Source organism: Malaclemys terrapin, chromosome 5, assembly GCF_027887155.1.
Source record: "Malaclemys terrapin pileata isolate rMalTer1 chromosome 5, rMalTer1.hap1, whole genome shotgun sequence".
NCBI classification, from domain to species: Eukaryota; Metazoa; Chordata; order Testudines; family Emydidae; genus Malaclemys; species Malaclemys terrapin.
This window is the reverse complement of record NC_071509.1, coordinates 129,472,906-129,493,657: the sequence shown is the minus strand read 5'-3', so window position 1 is coordinate 129,493,657 and position 20,752 is coordinate 129,472,906. Positions and strand designations below refer to the sequence as shown.

The window sequence follows — 20,752 nt, the reverse complement described above, 5'->3', positions numbered from 1 at the left end:
GCGGAGGTTCGGGCTGCGCGCGGGGGGGCCCTGCAGCCGCCGCCCCTCCCCCCACCTGCTCCAGCAGGGGGCGCTGTGTGGGCGGGGAGAGGCCACAAGCACCCCGCTGCCCACGGCATCCCGCGCAGCCGCCCTCCCTGTCCCCCAGCTGCCTGGGGATAGGGTGACCAGATGTCCCGATTTTATAGGGACAGTCCCGATTTTTGGGTCTTTTTCTTATATAGGATCCTATTACCCCCCACCCCCGTCCCGATTTTTCACACTTGCTGTCTGGTCACCCTACCTGGGGATCAAGCGAATCCCATTTCAAACTGAGCCAGTCCCTGAGAACCCCAACGCCCGACGTGACTAGGTCCCGCCCTGTGCACCCCGAGTCCCCCCCTTGCCCCTGCTCGCCGGGAGCCCATCAGAAAAGAAGAAGCAACAAGCTCCAAGCCAAACACTAGCCGACAAGCTGCGACAAGCCCCAACCAAGCCCAGTTTCTGCATTTCCCCCGTGGGGTTGGCACGTCTGCTCCAGGGGCCGCTGCTGAACGGGGTCGCTGGCACAACAGGGTGCGGGGAGTGCTGTGGGGTGGGTGCTGGGGGATGGGATGGGGGAGTCTGGCTGCGAACATGGGGGGAGCCTGGGGCCAATGTTCTGCGGTCTCTTGCCTCCTGTGCTGCCTTGTGTCAAGGATCCAGCACGAGGCGCAGTGGAAAGGGAAGCAGGGAGTCTGCCTGCTCTGTGGGTGGGTGTCGGGGTAGCACCTATAGGCAACCCCCGCAGTTATGCTAGATGGGTGAAAAATCCAGCCAGGATGCAGGGCGGTAATTGTGAGTTGACCCATTTAGGACTGTACACAACTGTAGCTGTCTTCAAAACGTGCTGCTGACCTTTGAATGTTTTCATTGGGGTAAGAAGTTCCGCTCCTGTCAGCAGCACCACTGTGGGCTTCAAACCTGCCCACATGAAGGTTTTTTCTGGATCAGGCGCTATATTTAAGTTTTGGTACTTAATTCCTTAGGACAATATTGAATCCTCTGCTTCAGTTAATACTTGTGTAAGATAAAGGAGCTCACAAGATCTTTGCCTAGGAAGCAAGTCTCCTCCCCTTCCCCAAATTCTGTGAGGGGCATGGGCAGTAGGTTTTTGGGTTGCGCTCTCTGGCATGATAGCCTTCATAACGTCATGTTTCTTTTAGGAAGCTTACTATTATCTGGTGGTTTGGCAGCCTTGTTCTGTCTAGTGTTGACAGTCATCTTTTGTGGTGTCTGAGAGTGGTTAATTTTAGTTTCTTGGGTTTACAAACTCCCTAAGTTCAAATAGTGTTATACATTTGATTCTCTAGCATCACTTGTTATGACTTAGTCAGTAGCCTGCCAAAGAATGTATTCTGTATTCATTTGGTAAAATATCACTAGCAGCACATAATTCAATACTGATTTCTCTTGCATGATTAGTGTGTATAGGTTCTTAGGCATTTAGGACCCTTTCCTACTCCCATTGTTATCAATGGGAGTTTTGCCATTGATTTCATTTGACTAGGATCAGGCTCTAATAGGGGATAGTGTTCCAGCCCTCACAGTGACGTGTCACCTTTTCCTTTGCCTCCTTTCCCAGCACCATTCCCAGTGCAGTTGCATTCAGCTCTCCTTGCACATTTCAGTTGACTACCTTAGTTCAGTGGGAAGAAGCCCCAAGCAAATGTCTATTTGTGCTCCTATAGGGAAACTTAGCAAGTTTGGCAGCCACAAAATGTGCATCAGTTGGGGAATTACAGTCAAAGCTCTGCTGTCCATTCCACTTCTTAAGTTTCCCCCTTTCCATTCCTCCAGCAGGAATCAGGGTCATGGGGTGGCCATGGAAAGGTGGTGGAGTGGTGGTTGTGATACAAGGGAAAAGGCGACAGTGAGCAAAGAATGTCTCTCATGCATGTAGTGGAGGAGGAAGAAGCCAATGAAGGCAGAGGTTTGCAGGCAGAAGGAAAGGAGTGTGCATCTAGAGGGAGAGACCTATTGGTAACACTGTGGAGAGATTATAATGCCAATATTCAGATGTAGGCCTTCAAACCTGGGTAACTTTATTTATATCAGTAGTTCTCTGAAGTCAATGGGACTACTCACGTAAGTAAAGTTACATGTGTCTACTTCAGGGGTCGGCAACGTTTGGCACGCGGCTCGCCAGGGTAAGCACCCTAGCAGGCCGGGCCAGTTTATTTACCTGCTGACGCGGCAGGTTTGGCCGATCGCAGGCCCCATTGGCCGCGGTTCGCCATCCCAGGTCAATGGGGGCGGCGGGAAGCCACGGCCAGCACATCCCTCGCCCGCGCTGCTTCCCGCCGCCCCCATTGGCCCAGGACAGCTAACCGCAGCGAGTGGGGGCCGCGATCGGCCGAACCTGCCGCGTCAGCAGGTAAATAAACTGGCCTGGCCCGCCAGGGTGCTTACCCTGGCGAGCTGCGTGCCAAACATTGCCGACCCCTGGTCTACTTATTTGAGGGATCAGCCTCTTTCTGTTCACCTTGTGTCAATTTTTATTAGTAACAATATACTCTATTGATCAGTAATACATGCTTTAAACACTTTATGCAAGAATAACTGGCATATAGTGAATTTTTATGATGAATAAGGTAAATTAATTAAAATTGTCACAATGTTTCAAAAAGAGATTTGATAGACCAGAGCCATTCTTGGTGAGTGAAATTCACCTCTGTGCAAGGGACCAGTACAAGGCCAATGCACTACTGAAGTCCTCAAGATTGGATTTATGTAGTGCATAGTCCTCATGTGAATCCTCGGCACAGGGGTGACTCTTCCAATACATAAAAATAAGCATATTTTCACTTTTCAGATACATGAAATTAGAAGTAGTTGCATTTTTTTTTGTCAAAATGGGGTAAGTTTCTTTAAGTAGCCATAGAAAAAATGCTTATTTTAAAAATTACAATAGTCATTTCCTTCAATCTACACAGAACATTTACCGTAGATATCAGCCTGTGGTGTTATTTAGTTGAGAAAATATTTTATTTAACAGAGAAAAAGGTTTACCCACACTCTTGCAGACACTCAAACACATAAGTGCTGTAGCAGTTTTACAAACATGAGTAGTGAGACTTCAATACAGACCAAGTTGCAGTGGACACCAAACTGCCAGTCTTTCCAAACTATGGGCCTAGTGCAGCGAGGAGTTGAGTGCCTTCAGCTCCCACTGAAGTCAATGAGAGTTGATGATGTAAAGTACTTAATAGGAGGTGTCACTCAGCACGTTGCAGAATGAAGCCCTTCATACTTGCGCTGCCTGTATTGGTTAATTAGAGTGAATATTGAAAATGTTTTGTAGTGACCTGACGTGGTCGTCACCAACGAGGCCCAGAAAAAGATCTTTCTCGTCGATGTCACGGTCTCCTTTGAGAACAGGACCCCGGCATTTCGCGAAGCCCGAACTCGTAAGCTGGAAAAGTACGCCCCCCTGGCTGACACCATGAGAGCGAAGGGCTATGAGGTGCAGATGGACGCCCTGATTGTCGGAGCCCTGGGACCCCTGCAACAAGCATGTGCTGCGGACCTGCGGGATCGGTCAACGCTACGCACGTCTCATGCGGCGCCTCATGGTCTCAGACGCCATCCGATGGTCCAGGGACATCTACATCGAGCACATCACCAGCCACCAACAGTACCAGGAGGCGTGAGCCAGAGTGACATCGTTCTCCCACTACGAGAAAGAGACCAAGTGACCTTCTCCGTTGGCTCATATGGACTGGAACCATAAACTCCCTGAACATTAAATCTCACCAAATGAGGGTCAATCCATCCTCATCATCATATCCACTCATTATTATCCACACCCGAACATAGCCACTTTATGAACTTCATACCCTCATATCTCAATGTCTGTACTTTGACCCATCAACCTTTTACCCTCAATCGGAGATATTGCAGATTATGTATTCCTCATGCCACCTTATCTTAAACCAAACTTTGCACCCTCGATAATCTGTATGTTATTCCCTGATAACCAGAAACTTCTATGCTCAAACTCTGTTCACTATTTTTTTCTTTTACATCATCTTAATAAAATTTCCTTTGCTCCAGTGTACACTGTTGTGACGTTGTGCAGTCTATATGGTTTTATACAAACTTATTATCAAGTCAATATAATGTAACTGGGATAGTTTTAGAGAAAATACGGTAATAAGTGAATGTAACGTAACTGGGATATGCTTCATGCAAAAGGTCTCTTGTAAGGTATCATTACAAAGCTTATAATCTACTGAGTATGATCATCTGATTTGTATAAATGTACCACTCTTGTATCTAAAACTAGAAATATAAAATGTAACTCTGAGGGCCTATTGTAATTGTGTAAAGTGTGAACCATTAATGATGGTTTGGAATCTTGATGACTCCCATTGTCTGCAGATGGCTGTATTTACCTGTGAGTCTTCCTGTATGTGTGTGTGCTGGCAAGTGAGTAATGAAGTCTTGCAGTGACATGTGATCATGTCACCTGAACTGGAATCCATCTTTAACCTGGTGCTTTTCCAGTGAGGGGGGTGGAAACCCAGAGAGACAAAGAGTTCCCGCCTTATGCAAAAGATATATAAAGGTAGGGAAGAGAACAGAGAGGGGGAGAAGCCATCATGAAGAATCCCCTAGCTACCACCTGAGCTGCAACAAGAGCTGTACCAGGGGAAAGAATTGTGCCCAGGCCTGGAAGGTGTCCAGTCTGAGAAAAACTTACTGAAACATCTCTGAGGGTGAGATTATCTGTATTTAGTTTGATTAGGCATAGATTTGCGCATTTTATTTTATTTTGCTTGGTGACTTACTTTGTTCTGTCTGTTACTACTTTGAACCACTTAAATCCTACTGTCTGTATTTAATAAAATCACTTTTTGTTTAGTAATTTACTCAGAGTATGTATTAATACCTGGGGGAGCAAACAACTGTGCATATCTCTCTATCAGTGTTATAGAGGGCGAACAATTTATGAGTTTGCCCTGCATAAGCTTTATGCAGGGTAAAACGGATTTATCTGGGTTTAGACCCCATTGGGAGTTGGGCATCTGAGTGCTAAAGACAAGCGCGCTACTGCGAGCTGTTTTCAGGTAAACTTGCAGCTTTGGGACAAGTGATTCAGACCCTGGGTCTGTGTCTGGAGCCAGACGGGAGTGTCTGGCTCAGCAAGACAGGGTGCTGGAGTCCTGAGCTGGCAGGGAAAACAGAAGCAGGGGTAGTCTTAGCACATCGGGTGGCAGCTCCCAAGGGGGGTTCTGTGATCCAACCCGTCACAACTGTATTAAATGAACAATGACCAAGGCGAAAATCTTGCAATAACTAGAAATCTTCTAAAGGATCATTTTGCCTCATTTTTCAAAAGGATCATGGTTCAGAGTTGCCGTAAATCAGAGTAGCTCCACCAATTTCAAGACCTATACAGACTTAACCCTTCTGAGGGTCTGGTCCCATAAACATAACTTTAAAATTAACATAATGGACAATAATTCTTCCCCATAACCTGCGTTGCTGTTTTCTTACAATTTCCTTGTCTCCTTTTGATCTTTCTGAGCAAATCTGTGAAAAATACTTCACCAAAATGTCTTTGCAAGTTTTTAAAGATTTTCCCATGGCAGAGAAATTTGTGCTGTGAAATAAAAGACTCGGAATTCTGGCTACTTGAAATCTAATGACAGCAAGGAGCCAGATGCTGTAGCCTTATAAATTACAAAGGTATTATATAGCCAGCTGCACTCTATAACCCCCAAATTTTATACTCTTCCATGTTATAGCATTTGGTTCCACTAGTTAATCAGCTCCAGCCACACAACAACTCTCGTATGTTCCCAGTAATCAATCATGCACTAAATGTTTTATGTGAATGTTCTGAAACTGCCTCATGTTCCTCCCGCTTCTAGTTCTTCATGTCACCATAAACAGCAGTTGTTTCACCAGGTTGTGATTCTTTAGCTACCAACTGTTTTGGATCCATATTTTTCTTTAGTGTGTCTTAGGACCCTAATAAGCAATACACCCATAAGACTTGGTCATAGGGGCCCCAATTCAACAAAAACCTTAAGCATATGTTTAACTTTAAGCACCTGAGTGATCCTATCTTTATAAGCAAGGCACTTAAGCATTAATTTAAGTTCCAATAAAGTCAATTAGCTATATTGCGTCATAGTGGCACTTAAAGTTAAGCATGTGCTTAAGTGTTTGCGGCTCCTCTTCTCTGCTTCTTTCCCCTTTCCACTTGGCTTCCCTGCCCTCTGGCCACTAATAGATCCCTACTTCACCAGCTGTTACTCAGCTGGGAGCACAAATGTTTTAGAAAAAGTCAAAGCCAGTAACCTGATGATGTGAGTTGAGAAAAAAGCGGTCACTCTATAGATACTCCTGTGTTTTATTCCAGTATTATTCATCTCTTGCCACCTTCACTCACTCTGCATAGTAAGGTAATGGAGCCCTTTTGTTTAACCCTGTAAATGTGCTTTATCTTCCAAAAAACATGTTTTCCTGCTTCTTTGATTTGCATTTGAGTTGTCCGTTTCCTATGCTTTGTTCCTACGATTTTAGGTTCAGTCTGCTGGTTTTTTCTCACATTTAATGCTGTGCAGCATGTATGTCCCTTTGGAAACAGGAATTACGAGGTCAGTTTCAAAGATTTTTAGAAGAAGATGCACACGGACTCCATTCCTGAAAGTGGATTTACACAGGCTGCAGATCTGACTGTAGGGCCAAGACCTTTATAGTACTAACCAGTCACATTTAGGATGGAAAACAAATCTCTTCATTAGCCATTGTGCCCACTTGGTACTCAGGGAGAAGCCAGGTGATTAAATTATTTGCGGAAGTAGGTTGCTGTCCAGAGCTAAGCCACTTGGAGTTCAATTTACAGCCAGCCCAGCATGTTGTACACAAATTGGTACGGCACAAGATGTTTTGTACAAAGATACTGTAATTTACCAGACACAAAGTATTAAGAAGTCATAAAGGACATGGCTCATTTCATCACAAGATGATGAGAAGGAACATAACTCTCAGCCTCGTTAGTCACTTGAAGTCTTCATCTGAAGCATGGGCCACTCTTTTTTTTTTTTTTTTTTTTTTTTTTGGTCCACATTGGCTTTGCCAAGAAGAGGAACTGGGCAAGCAAAAGATGTCTAAAAATGTGTTGTTCCACACCTTGCTCCATGAAGCCAAACCATCTGGTCAAGGGGACTGTAATCACCTGGTCAGGGAGAGTGCCCTCCACTGGGTAACAAATAAGCATGTTCCTGACAAGCACCCTATTAACTCAATCTTTTAAATTTCTGGTTAGGAAGACTGCTACAAAATCTGGAAAGAGAAGAAGAATACAGCCATCATGTCACCTTTAGTTAGTCACTCTTATCTCAAAACAGTCATTGCAACTGCGAAGTTGAGCTGGAGAGCCCAGCTTCATGTCAGTTCCAACTGAGAGGAGAAAGATGACTTATATACATGTGGTGTTATCCAAGTGACAGCTTGGCTATGTTAAGCTAAATGCTTCTGAGAAAGTACGTACCCCTGAATGACTAAAATGTGTGATGTGTACTTGCATTTCACTAACAAATTTAGTTGAGTTGTCTAGAAACTACACTGAATCAGTAATTCAGTTGAGAGTGCTGAGGCTGAAACTCATTACGCTAACTTAGAACTATGTAAGTTACCAAAGGAAGCTCTCCGTGTTTCAAAGAAAGCAGCCTAAAATTCACACAGATTTTGTGGTCAAGAGAATTAGCAGCTTCTTAGACAAGAAAAGGAAGAAGCTTTGAACTGGCTTGTAAGCTAAAGATTTTACCACTATTTAAATCTTTGGTCAAAGTGGCTTAACAGCCACTGATGAAATTCCAGAGGAATTAGAATACCTTCAAAATAATTACCTGCATATTTTGTTTTGGGTTTAATGTGTGATTGCCTTGTGTTCATCAGTGACAAAGCTTTGCTGTGAGTATCACCTGGGCAAGATAACTTTGAAATGAGTTGACATTCCTTGATAATTTGTTAGTCTCTAAGGTGCCACAAGTACTCCTGTTCTTTTCTTGATAATTAAGTTAACTTGTCCGAATTCTTCTGTAGAATTGCTTGGTTAAACGCCCACGGGCAATCCCATTATTCCATTGGCAGATAAGATTGATTTGAGGTAAGGGATTTGAGGAACTATAGCTCCATTTCAGTACCAAAATCATTTCCCCGGACTATTATAGAACTAGGGAAGTTTGGCTTTGTAACAAACTTGTGATAAGACCTTGAATCAATTGAACTAATTTATTGTCTCTTCAGTTATAATTTCCCATGTTCGGTTTTTGTATTGTAAACATCATCTAACAATTTTTATTTAGTTTTCTATAATTTTTTATCTGCTTTGTGCTATTTTGGTTAATAATCATACATTTATAATAATTCTTTAGTCTTAAGGAACAGATCTACAGAACAGTGAGGAACTTAGTAGAGGTATCTGGTTAATTTAAATAATTTAATCAATGCATGTTTTATAACTTGTCTTTTGCACCCATTTTCTGTAAAAAAATGGATAAAGTAGTGAATAAAGAGGAAACATTTCATTTAAATGTTCAGGAAAATTTTTGAATAAACAAAGAAATCATTCACTTTTGAAATCTGTGGAATGAAAATAATTGAAATTTTCACAATTCTTCCCTGACTTTTAATAATCTAATTATTAAAAGCATTATAATATTTTTCATTTTATTTCTTTACATTGCGTCTTATCACAGCACAGTGGGGGAATGAGTTTTTAGCTGCATTCTGATTTTCTGGCCACAGAAGATGTGAAACAGGAAATTTATTACAAGAGATAATAACTGAAGTCCAAGATAATTGTTTAATATTTGTTACCTGTGTAGAAAACTCAGAGTATGAAGAGTGAATAACAGCTCCTTCTAAAATCTTCCTGCAGATGTCACTCTGTCACTGTAGAATCCGTCTTAACATTTTTCTTTAACAGTCAGAGTTGAGTCTTATTCACAATTTCTGTTGGGAACCAGTTCAGTGGGTTTGCAATTAATGACACAAGATATACCAGTGAGCCCGATCCCGAATCTGATCTCAGTAGCTCCATTCCCTGCAGATTTACACTGGTGTAACTGATGTCAGGATCTGATCCAGCTTCTAGATACTGAATAGTCTTGATTTGGTGCTTTATCATGTTCCCCTTGAACTCAATTGCAAAACTCTTGTTAATTTTAATGGGTACAGCGTGAGGCTCTTGGACGGTAAATTATGTGTGTGCGAGGCCAGGGCTGTTGGATTGTTTTTATCCATTGATGGAATCTTCTTAGCATTAGTGGAGACTTCTGCTTTACTTCAAGGTTCACACAAGAGCCCTTCAATGAGCCATTCTTGTTTGCGAATATAAAAATGGCAATTTGTTTGAAAATATCAGGGATCTTTTGTTTTCTGGGTCCGAATGCTTACAGAAAAGAGCGGTCTTTCTGTCACATTGTGTCAAAAATTCCTCCTTCTGTTTGCCTGCGTATAAATGCATGCGACTCTTTTCAGGGAATTAATGCACGTTTATGTACAGGGCTCATGTATGTGTGTATTGAGTAGATGCTTGTGTATAGAATTTAAGTGATATACATGTGTATACTTTATGATACGTGTGTGTAATGTGGGTGGAAAGAAGACATTCAAGTGTATGTGATTGTGCAAAAATACATGCAGTGCAACCTTGACGATCTGAAACAAAGTTATCTGAAACAGGGTTATATCCTCTGACATCCATTCTCTTGATTAGCCAGAATGTAATGTAGTTTTATATATGAAACTAGGATTCATTGTCTTGCAAGAGGGGAGAGGCTTAAGGGTAGAAAATAATAGGAATCCTTGGGAACATGGTATGTTTCACCTACCACGTACAATTTCTGGAAACTTTGAAACTAGGTATCCTGTCTCTGTTAATGTGTGAATTTAACACACTCTTCTCCTGTTAAGAAGGACTTAGTATTTTTAAGATCTTTACTTGGTGGGTGTCACTTGCTTCCTCTGACATGTCTTTCTTTGACACACTGAATCTCTCTTGGTTTTTGGCTTTCAGTTCAAGCTTCTGAATCTCAGCATCTGTCAGTGGTGCGATAAATTCTCTATGGTGATAAGAGGACAGCTGCTAATAGCAAGAGTAAGGATGGAATTTTGGCTCTTTCCTAGTGTGTGAGAGATTACAATCAGCAAAAAAGCACTACACACATGATAAAAAGGCACCTTTTCTGCACGGTTTACTATTTTCTTCCAACCTAGCAGCATCTTTTCCATCCATGCTAGGCTGACAGATATGCACATAGCAGAATCCAACACTAAAAGGACTGGAATTTATTGACAAGGGTGGACTTGGTATGTGCTGTATGCAAGAATAAAGGAGTTGCATTATTCATGTTAAACATACGTTTTGAGAAAAGCACATCTGCTTAATAATAAAAAGAATCACATTTTGGAACCAAAGAGTGGGCCTGCTCCCGCTCCCACCAAAAATCCCTGTGAATTAAATTGGAACAGAATCGGAACTATTTTGCCTAAGTGTTTTCTGTGGTGTCTTGAATTCTGGTAGTGTGGTTTTTCATGTTTAAAAACCTTTTGTATATAAAAACAACAGCGGACATAACACCATAGGGAGCATTTCTAGATAAAATGTTTTGACTGTAAAGACTTAGTTTCTTCAGTTTAATGGCTTTAGTTTAGTTATTTACAGTGAGGATGAAACTGTAGGGGTTGGGGGATAACTCAGAACTTGGCTTTGGTGATAGAATAATTTTGGGGCTGGGTACTCTCAAATGTTTCCATTCCCTAATGTGCAAACCTGATCATTCTTGCAAAAAACAACCCCAAGTCTCTATTCACTAGATCCAAAGTTTAATAGCAAAGTGCCATAGGGAGGATCTGTGCCACTAAGACATCATAACTGTGTAAAACAACTTTGTTAAAAAAACACCCCTCCTATACACGACAAGTCAGGCTGAGATTTTCAATGGAGCCTCAGGGAAATGAGGGCTGGATTTTCAAAGGTATTTAGGTATTTATAGATGCAGCTAGGTGCCCAGTGAGGTTTCCGTAGCACCCACGCAGGTTAGGCACCTAACCTCATTCACTGCTTTTGAAAAATCCTACTAGGTGCCTCTGCATCTTTAGGTATCCCAATATTTTTGTGAATCTAGCTCTGGGTGCCTAATTCTTATTGACATTCAAGAGGAGTTGGGTGCCTAAGTCCTTTAGGCTCCTGAAAATTCCACCCTATGTTTCATGTGCGGCATAGGCCCCTAACTCTGGCCTGCAAGATTCTGATTTAAGCCCTGATTAGCTGGCATTTGTATTCATTTAATGTTGGCTTCTTCAAGCTTGACCTGTTTAATATCTGATATGTCCTTTATCAGAGGAGTGCATCCTGCACTTGAAGGGAAACGACCTGGATCATCCAACAGGTCTTGTTGCTTTAATTCCATTTGCTGTGCGTCTTTAGATGTGGAATACACTGACATGACTCCCCCAGGAGCAAGCAATGATATACTGGAGACAGTAGCCAAGAGGGAAAGCCCTGCAGTAGTTTGCAATAGTGAACTGAAACAGGTGTCACTTTAATGCAGCATGTCTAGCAGTTTTCAGGTGATGGAGGAAGGTTAATAGTACACAGAGAGAAAAGTATCCCTTTCCCACACCTAAATTGTGTGCCTATTTAATGGACTCTTTTGCATCTTAAAGTTCTGGAATTCCTAGATTTGAGAACCTCACAAATGCTAATTGATGTTGAATGATAGCTAACAATATATCCTGCAATTATTTACTGCCTCTTATTCCAAAGGATTCTAGAGCATGGAGTGCTCATCCATACTTTAGCAGTTCATCTAAGAGATTCTAGAGATGGGCCGGAACCCAAATACCTCCGGATCTAACAACTCCAGACTGAAGATTCAAATCCAGATGTGGATCTAGTTTTGAACTTTGTGACTGGTCCTTATATAAAATGCTGAGCCAAAATTTAACCCCTCCCTTGACCTCTGAGGAAATCCTGATCCAGAACCTAACTTTATATATGGTCCCATGTTTAAGTCACCCTTATGCTTAGGCCATAGGGAAAGTGTTTGCACTGCTGATGAATTACCATATATTATTTATTTGTGAATTACCCTGGAATCGTTTATTAATTTGTGAACACTTCTGATGTACTCTAAGATTTTTTGTGTGAGGTAGTAGTGATGGAGGCTTATGTTAAACTGTATTAGAAGTTCAAGATCAAAGGAACTATAGAGAGAAGTATGTGTGTAGAAATTTTTCATTTTGGTGTCTGTGCATTTTAAATGAAGTTGGTAATTTGGACCAATTAATACATTTTATCTTGTGTACTCAAATCTTGTGATCTGTTGGGGGTGGGCATATGTAGAAGATGTTTTGTTTATTAATTTATCGTTAATGTATTCTTTAAGTGCCCATAATGTGCTTGAGTGATTCAAAACACAAAATACAGGCTGGCGCTGCCTTGAAGAATTTGCAGATTAAGTAAGATATATGGTATAGTGCAAACAGAATGCACTGGGAAGCCCAGAGGAAGAAATCACTATTATTATTATTATTTATTGACTTGCTTCTTACTGACAATCCAGAAGCAATAGTACCAAAAATTCAGGTGTGCCTTTTCCATTTCTAACATCTTTGATCTCACACACAAGTGGTACAAATGAATTACTGCAGCTTAGAGCTAAGAGTAAACTCCATAGAGCTCTGCTGCCGTGGATTTTGGGTGGGTAACTGGAGTGAGGGGTAGATATTGTGGAATGATGGAAAGAGAGCAGAGCTCAACCCCTCGCTGTCAGCTCTGCAGCCGTAAGCCACAGAGAGCAATTAGATTTGAGTATATGGCCATCCCTGGCAAGCCAAACTCTTTTCCTAGGTCAGCTGCGCAAGGAGCTAAAGAGGCACAGATGCTTTCTCCTGAACAGAGCTGGAATTTTGAAGGGCAGCTGAATTTGCTAATGTTCTGTGTTTTGATACAGAATGTGAGAAATGTTGATGAGGCATGAGGCAGAACAGCTTGCTTTGTTGCTGCTGTATTGACTCTGCCGTGCTGACAGTAGTTTTAAAAAAAAATTGTTTTTGTACATAAGCTGAGTAAATATATAGAACTTGGAAGACAAATAAGGAACAGCTATGCGCAGTAGCATGGTCTTCCTTTCATAGGGTAGCTTTGCTGCCCAGAATTGCACTTGAATTTGAAATCATTTTAAAATAATTATGGAAGGATGACATTTTGGGAACATTTGTCCTGTGTTAATATGGCTAATGTTATCCACGTTTTGCCATGTGGCTGTACACTGGGATTGCAGTGAGGTCAGATTTATTTCGTTGAACGTTACACTGAGGTCCTTAATGCTGAAGTATTACCTAGTGGGTTTTTTTGAGGGGAAAAAAGTACGTTCCTGGGAAATTATTCAGTAGATAGGCTAGATCAGGCTGTTGCAGCCAGAGGCTCCCTTGAGGGGCTGTGCTGTAGTGGTACCACAAGAGATATTCTAGTGGACACAGGTAGAGTTACTTCTGGGAAACTCATTTGCATCCTCTCTGTCATCATATTAACAGGTGCAGTATGTGTGTTCTCCATTATGTGCTTGATCAGCACGATTCTAAATTGTGGAGGTGCAGGGGGACAAAGTCATGGCCCCATCAACACCTTATTGCATTTTGGGTGGCTAATGCTGATAAACTACTAGCAGCCCGCATTGCCATATGAGAATGCACCTCTACCCCGATATAACTCTGTCCTCGGGAGCCAAAAAATCTTACCGCGTTCTAGGTGAAACCGCGTTATATTGAACTTGCTTTGATCCGCCGGAGTGCGCAGCCCTGCCCCCCCCCCCCCCCGGAGCACTGCTTTACTGCGTTCTATCCGAATTTGTGTTATGTCGGGTCGCGTTATATCGGGGTAGAGGTGTATATCTGGCCTTCTGCTCCCTCTAGTTCAATGTGCCCTCAGTTTCTCTCGCCTGCTTTTAACATTTCCCTGCCTCCTCACAGTTTCCAGTCCAGTTTCCTAACTTACCATTGAAAGCAATGGCAGTCAGTGGCCACCTTGACTAAGGGCATCCTCATTTTCATAGGCAAAGACTACAGGAAAATGGTGACCACCTTGATTTAGGGCAGCCTGTGGCTTCAGTTCCACGCAAAGTAATGGGAGATGGTGGCCATTTGGTGCAAAAGAATATGAGATGCTTAAAACACGATCAAAACCATATACTGCAAGCACTCAATGCATGTCCCAGGACCCAGTCTGACAGGGGCTCCCTGCACAGCTGCAGCATGGGAGGTGCTGAAGCAGGGCTGTGGTCACTAATGATCACAAACCATCATCATCTGATGGCTGTTGAGTATCCTAGTGAAAGGAGTCTCCGTTCATTTCCCACTAAGGAAGTGTCTTCACAAAAATTGCCACCATAGTAGACACCACTGGTGGCAGTCTCAATAGAAAAGACCAAGGAATGAACTGGCCTAGAGACTGAACTACCTCTCTCTCATCCTTAGAGGTGGTCTCCTCCAGCTCAAGGGTTGAGGGATATTGGTGGGACAGCGTGGGCACTGCTCCTTCTGGTGCTGCACTTGCTTTGTGGCTTAATAGAGGATTTCAGGTTCCAGGGCTGTTGCTCTAGCAAGTGTGATGAGAATGAAATTCATACAAACACAAGTTAAAGTTGGAAATACAACATTCCACCTAAGTCTCAACAACTTTGTGGTCTTTTAACGCCACACCATGCTCTGGCCCCAGCACCTGAAAAAAAAATTGGGTTTGTTTAGCTTGGAAAAGAGAAGACTGAGAGGGGACATGATAGCAGTTTTCAGGTATCTAAAAGGGTGTCATAAGGAGGAGGGAGAAAACTTGTTCATCTTAGCCTCTAAAGATAGAACAAGAAGCAATGGGCTTAAACTGCAGCAAGGGAGGTCTAGGTTGGACATTAGGAAAAAGTTCCTAACTGTCAGGGTGGTTAAACACTGGAATAAATTGCCTAAGGAGGTTGTGGAATCTCCATCTCTGGAGATATTTAAGAGTAGGTTAGATAAATGTCTATCAGGGATGGTCTAGACCAGGGGTCGGCAACGTTTGGCACGCGGCTCGCCAGGGTAAGCACCCTAGCGGGCCGGGCCAGTTTATTTACCTGCTGACGCGGCAGGTTTGGCCAATCGCGGCCCCCACTGGCCGCGGTTTGCCGTCCCGGGCCAATGGGGGCGGCGGGAAGCCGTGGCCACCACATCCCTCGCCCGCGCTGCTTCTCGCTGCCCCCATTGGCCCAGGCAAGCCTCGCCGCCCCCATTGGCCCGGGCGAGCCGCGAGCTTACCCTGGCAAGACACGTGCCAAACATTGCCGACCCCTGGTCTAGACAGTATTTGGTCCTGCCATGAGGGCAGGGGACTGGACTCGATGACCTCTTGAGGTCCCTTCCAGTCCTAGAATCTATGAATCTTTGAAAATTTGGCCATTAGTGAGATGGCAAAGGCCACAGAGCAAGTCATTGTCTGATCTGGTATCAGAACACAGCAGTCCCTTTGCTATTAGCCCAGCCATAGTTCACTAGACCACGTTGCCTCTCACGCTGTTGATATACCCCCTTTAGTCTTCACAGGCCATGCTGGCTGTTCAGCAGATGAGTCAATTCAACACAAGGCTGATCACTGTGGGAGGGAGCTTGTGTTGACCATGGGAGCAGGCACAGCAACCCAGATGGCACCGCTGCTCACAAGTGTGAGCTGATCTGAGGTTTCCTACAAACCACAGGGACAGTTTCATGAATTTCAAAGGCCACCCCTAGACACTGTCCGGGGGACTGTGAATAACCTGTGTACTGTAGAAATGTTCTTTAGTGACAAATTTTCAGGAGTCATAGTGTTAAAGATTGGAAGGGATCACCAGATAAACTAGTCTGACCTCCTGTATATCACAGGCCACCAACACCACCCGGCCACCTCCACACCAAACCCAACAACCAGAATTAGACCAAAGTAGCACAGCCCTTGAAAAACTGAACTAGTGTGTGCAGTGGTCAAAGAATAGCAGGGAATGAGGTGCACCAGTGCCTGAGGCCCTGGCAATGGGCAGGGCATTGATTTAGTGAGGTATCCCCAGACGATCCCAGCAAGTGATCTATACCTCAGCTTCCTGCAATAACTAGTTCACAATCTCAGAGATCATTTCACAATGAAAAGAGCTAGGAACTTGCATTTAAAGACAAAATAAAATTGAGATTTTCCTTGACATTTCTAGTTCCCCAAAATGAAAGGGCAGGGGTCGGGATGGGTAGGGAGGGAAAGTGGACTGCAGCCTGGCCAGATCTTTAAATAGCAGCACTGTATCTTGAGTTCTTTCCCATGATGTGGTATTGTTTCATTGACTATGATTGGGTGCTGCTTTCAACAAGAGGCCTCTGAGTAGTCAGCAGCAACGTCTTTAGATGGGAGGAGGCAATTTCTACAGATACTGGGCCATATCAGGAAAGATGACTTCTGTTGTGCACCCCTTATTAAAAAAGGATGTGATCATTTTCTAAAGCAATGGTCCTAAACACTATAGCTTAAAACAAGGTTACCACAGCGGGGTCAGATTGTGAACACCCCTGTATTGATGAGCAGTTATTCATATGGGTAAGCCCACTGACTCCAGTGGGCCTAGACATGTGTGTGATTGCTCACCAATGTGAGTAAGAGGGGCACAAAATGTCCCGCAGTGGTTCGAAACATTATTGTTATATATTTATGTTTAATGAGGGAGGCCAAAGGGAGATGCACAGATACCACACGGTGGGCCTGGGATAGATGGATGGGTTGTGATTTTGATTTGTGTGTGGCCGCGCAGTTCTACCTCTTAGGATACGTCTATACTTACCTCCGGTAAGCAATCGATCTTCTGGGATCGATTTATCGCGTCTTGTCTAGACGCGATAAATCAATCCCGGAAATGCTCGCAGGCAGGCTCGCTGTCGACGCCGGTACTCCTGCTCCGCGAGAGGAGTACACGGAGTCGACGGGGGAGCCTGCCTGCCGAGTGTGGACCTGCGGTAAGTACCTTGTAGTTCGAACTAAGGTACTTCGACTTCAGCTACGTTATTCACGTAGCTGAAGTTGTGTATCTTAGTTCGAACTGGGGGGTTAGTGTGGACCAGCCCTTACATTCCCCAAGCTCTGTGCACCATATCCTGTAAGTGGGATGCAAAATACCTATGGAATGAGTACAATAATTCTTTATCATTGTGTTTCCTCTGCACCACATCTAGAAAAAGCCATGGCTGCATTATTATTTCATATCACTTCTGACATGAGGAGATCAAGCAATTGTCACCTTTTTGAATGTCAGCCTTTGACAGCAGCAGAGAGACCAACTGTGGCTACTGCACATGAACAGAGGTTTATAGGCACATTGTGAGAGGGGTACTGGTGATTTACTTTCTGGTTTTGGAATGTATTTATTTCTGTTTTGATAGACTAGTAAATTATTAGGATGTGGACTTGTCACACATCCTTGCCAGGCTTACAGATATCATCCCAAGTGGACTGCCTAAAAAAAGGGCTGGCATCGCATCACATGGAATGACCAATGATGTATCATATATTTTTAATAGAGAGAATGTTTTAATAAACATCCCCCTTCCTAAAACACTGGCTTTTAAAATAGGCTTCGCCTTGAGCCATGTAGCTACCCAGCTGTGAATTTTATAAGGCAACAATCTCCACATCGTTAGATGTTATGACTGATATTCTAGCTACTGAAATAATAACTATTTACACGCAGAAAAGTTTCAAATTATGGTTAACTGAAGTACCTTTCTATGGTGGAAAAAAAAAAAAAAGAGTGAAGCTCCATATTTTCCATCTCTCAGTGAGTTTCAGATCAAATGTGCTTAACTTACACATCAAAAGATACTTTGTGTACCTACCAGCTCTGCACACGCAGTCTGGGGACTTGCAAATCAAGCTGGACTTTTTTGTGTGACTTTTGCATTCCTAGTTAAAGACCCTACAATCCAAACTCAGCTGAAACTTTGTATTGATGTGGCAGAACAGAATCCAACTCACTCTTCTGTAGCTGCATTGGCTATATGGTTCTAGTAGTAAAAAGCTTGATTTTTTTTTTTTTGGTCAGAAAAGTGAGCTGATATGATTCAAAGACTGAGTTTATAGGGGCTATATTTAGAGGGGAAGAATAGTCCAATGGTTAGGGCACTAATGTAGTGCCTGGGAGGCCTGGGTTCAAATCCCTGACCTAGCTGTCAGCTAACTACATATATAGATCAGATTTTGCTGTCAGTTATGATGATGTAAATCTGGAATAATCCCACTGAAGTCAATGGAGTTACTCTGTATTTACACCTGTAGAAGTGAGAACAGAACCTAACCCTCCCTGTATAAAAATAGAGAGCTTGTCATCTGTAGGCTGTAGGCTCAAAGTCAGACTAGGTCAGTAATGACTATAAATTGTTACCATTTGATGGCTGTTGAGCATCTTACGTGAAATGAATCTGTGGGTCTTAGTCAACTTCCGAATGGAGTGATCCATGGAAGAACCCATAAGAGGGGCTGAGCTTATGACAGTGAGAGAGTCAGTGAGGTTTCCTTAAACCATCCCCTGTGATTGGAGGGGTGGCATATTTTGGATGCCATGCCCTCCCCAACCTCAAATCTGGGGGCAGAATGATTGTGGGCCTGCTTCAGGAATGGTTGCTGCTCCGCTAACTGCCTCCCCTGGCGACATGACTCCTGTCCTGTGCCTGCACCAAAGGTGCCCAGAGAGAGTTCATACATGTCTGAGTTGTACTATTTCCCATCTGGTTTACTATGCCGAAATCCCCAGACTTTGCAGGGGAACGGCACGGAGGAGAGTAGCTTCCCCCACTCCCTTCCATTCCCCTGCCCCCCATACTCCGTGGAACTCCATTTGCACAGAGATCCGTAAGAGGAGGGGTGGGACAAAAGGCGGGCATCTGGAAAAGGGAAGATGTGTGTTCCCCATCATGGATTTATAGACATTCATTCACCACTTGTTTTAGCTCCTTGTTTTTCTCTGAGCCTTCACATGCAGCTCTTCCTCTTCAGCATGATGATGATGGCGATTATATCTAGAAGTGTGCTGTCTAAATGAGGCAAACAAGCGGGTGGGGGTGCAGGACCAGGGAGACGGGGGGACAAAATAAATTCACCCCTAGTCAGCACAAGACCTAAACCCTCTTGGCTTAAATCGGTCTTTGGTGTTGCATAGACCTTGTGCTGCCCTTTGCGAAGGGGTGAGTTTCACCTCAGGCTGAACTGCCTTGCATTATGCTACCGTCTGCAGTGCAACAGCAAAAGAAGGATTAGAGTACGTCAACAGGAGTAGTGCATTGCTTTCTATCTCTTTCCATGTCATTTCAGTTTTCCTTAGTTTAATAAAGCTAGTTTTCAGACAAGGATTCTCAGCTCTTTGTGTGTGACTGCCCATCTCAAATCTAATGCATACTGATCTCTAAGGGCCCTGATCTCGTGTATATGCTCAGTTCTTGCTAATTCATTGGGAGTTGAGAGCACTCACTTTGCAGGGTTGGGACCTAGCATTGATTGGTATAAAAACAGATCAAATATGTTATCTATTGCTATCTGAGCGATGCTTCTTACAACAGGCCTGGTTTCACTCAATCCAGGATTATCCATGCACTCAGAGCTGTTGTTCCTAGGGTGATGTCTCTAAGTAGCAGTTAGCTGGCAAGGAAATGTTTCCTCTTCAAAGAAAACATGAGTCAACTAGGTTGCTGCTTGTTTTTGCTTTGACGGCTGCATCTGTTAGACAGTGATTTCCAGCTCATTCCTCTTATTGCTGTCACCCATCATAAACTCTATTCCCAGGAGCTCTGGGAATCTTGTGCTGTACTTTAGAATGATGTGTCTTCGATGAGTGAGGAGTGTATTTCTCTAGAGTTCTGCTCCTGCCAGTCTGCCCTTCTGAATTGTCCAGGCAGAACTATGTAATCTGGGCTTGTCTTCACATCATGGTATAATGCAGTCTGTGCTAGAACAATGCAGCACAGTCCTGGGTTGCGGAGTCCACTTTCCATCCTGCCATGTGAACTAGTGGGCTAGCAACGAGGGTACCACAAATGGAAATAGACAAGAAGAGGCTTCCCTGTATTTCCCATTTCTCCTAGTGATGTTAGCGCAGCTGGGGGCATAAATTGTTGGGGTAGCAATCTGAGGGCAAGTGGACCGACATGGATTGGTGGGTATTCTCTTTCTCCCCAGCACATAAAGCAGGTATGGGTGAATTAGCTCCTTCCCTGGAGAAGGAAGAAAGTCTGCTGGTGCCTGCGTTCCCTTTCTTTTTATCTCACGTGAGTACCTGATTTCACTCCAGAGCCAGTGTGGCGTACGCTTCCTAGTGCACTGTTTTGATACCGAAAAGGGAACACTGCATTCCTTAGCACAATATTTGCACAGCGTGCACATGGATTCAGTTAAGTCTTGAAAGTCTTTGTGGGTTATGACATTCCCCTAAATGTGCTGAGCTTTCTTTAACCTTTCATAAAACATTGTGATCTTTATGGACTGTATCATATTGTGCAGTAATGTGCTTTATTGTCCACAGAATAAGCTTTTCTTAAGGATAATTGGAAAGCTGGAAATGGCTGCTATCGGCTGATTTTTTTTTTTAAATACATTATTTCTGAAATGGGCCTGGTGTAATAATGACCCTATCTGTTCAAGATTTAAGATTTGTCTTGGCAGAGAAAATTGATCCATTTC

At 43.4% G+C, this 20,752-nt stretch overlaps 1 long non-coding RNA gene across 1 annotated transcript; it reads left to right on the top strand.

Moving 5' to 3' along the window:
• Positions 1-15: 15 nt before the first annotated feature.
• LOC128838169 (uncharacterized) lies at positions 16-4,888 on the top strand. Its single transcript, XR_008445112.1, has 2 exons — positions 16-555; positions 3,323-4,888. It is a non-coding gene; the product is annotated as an uncharacterized LOC128838169 (long non-coding RNA).
• The last annotated feature ends 15,864 nt before the right edge of the window (positions 4,889-20,752 follow it).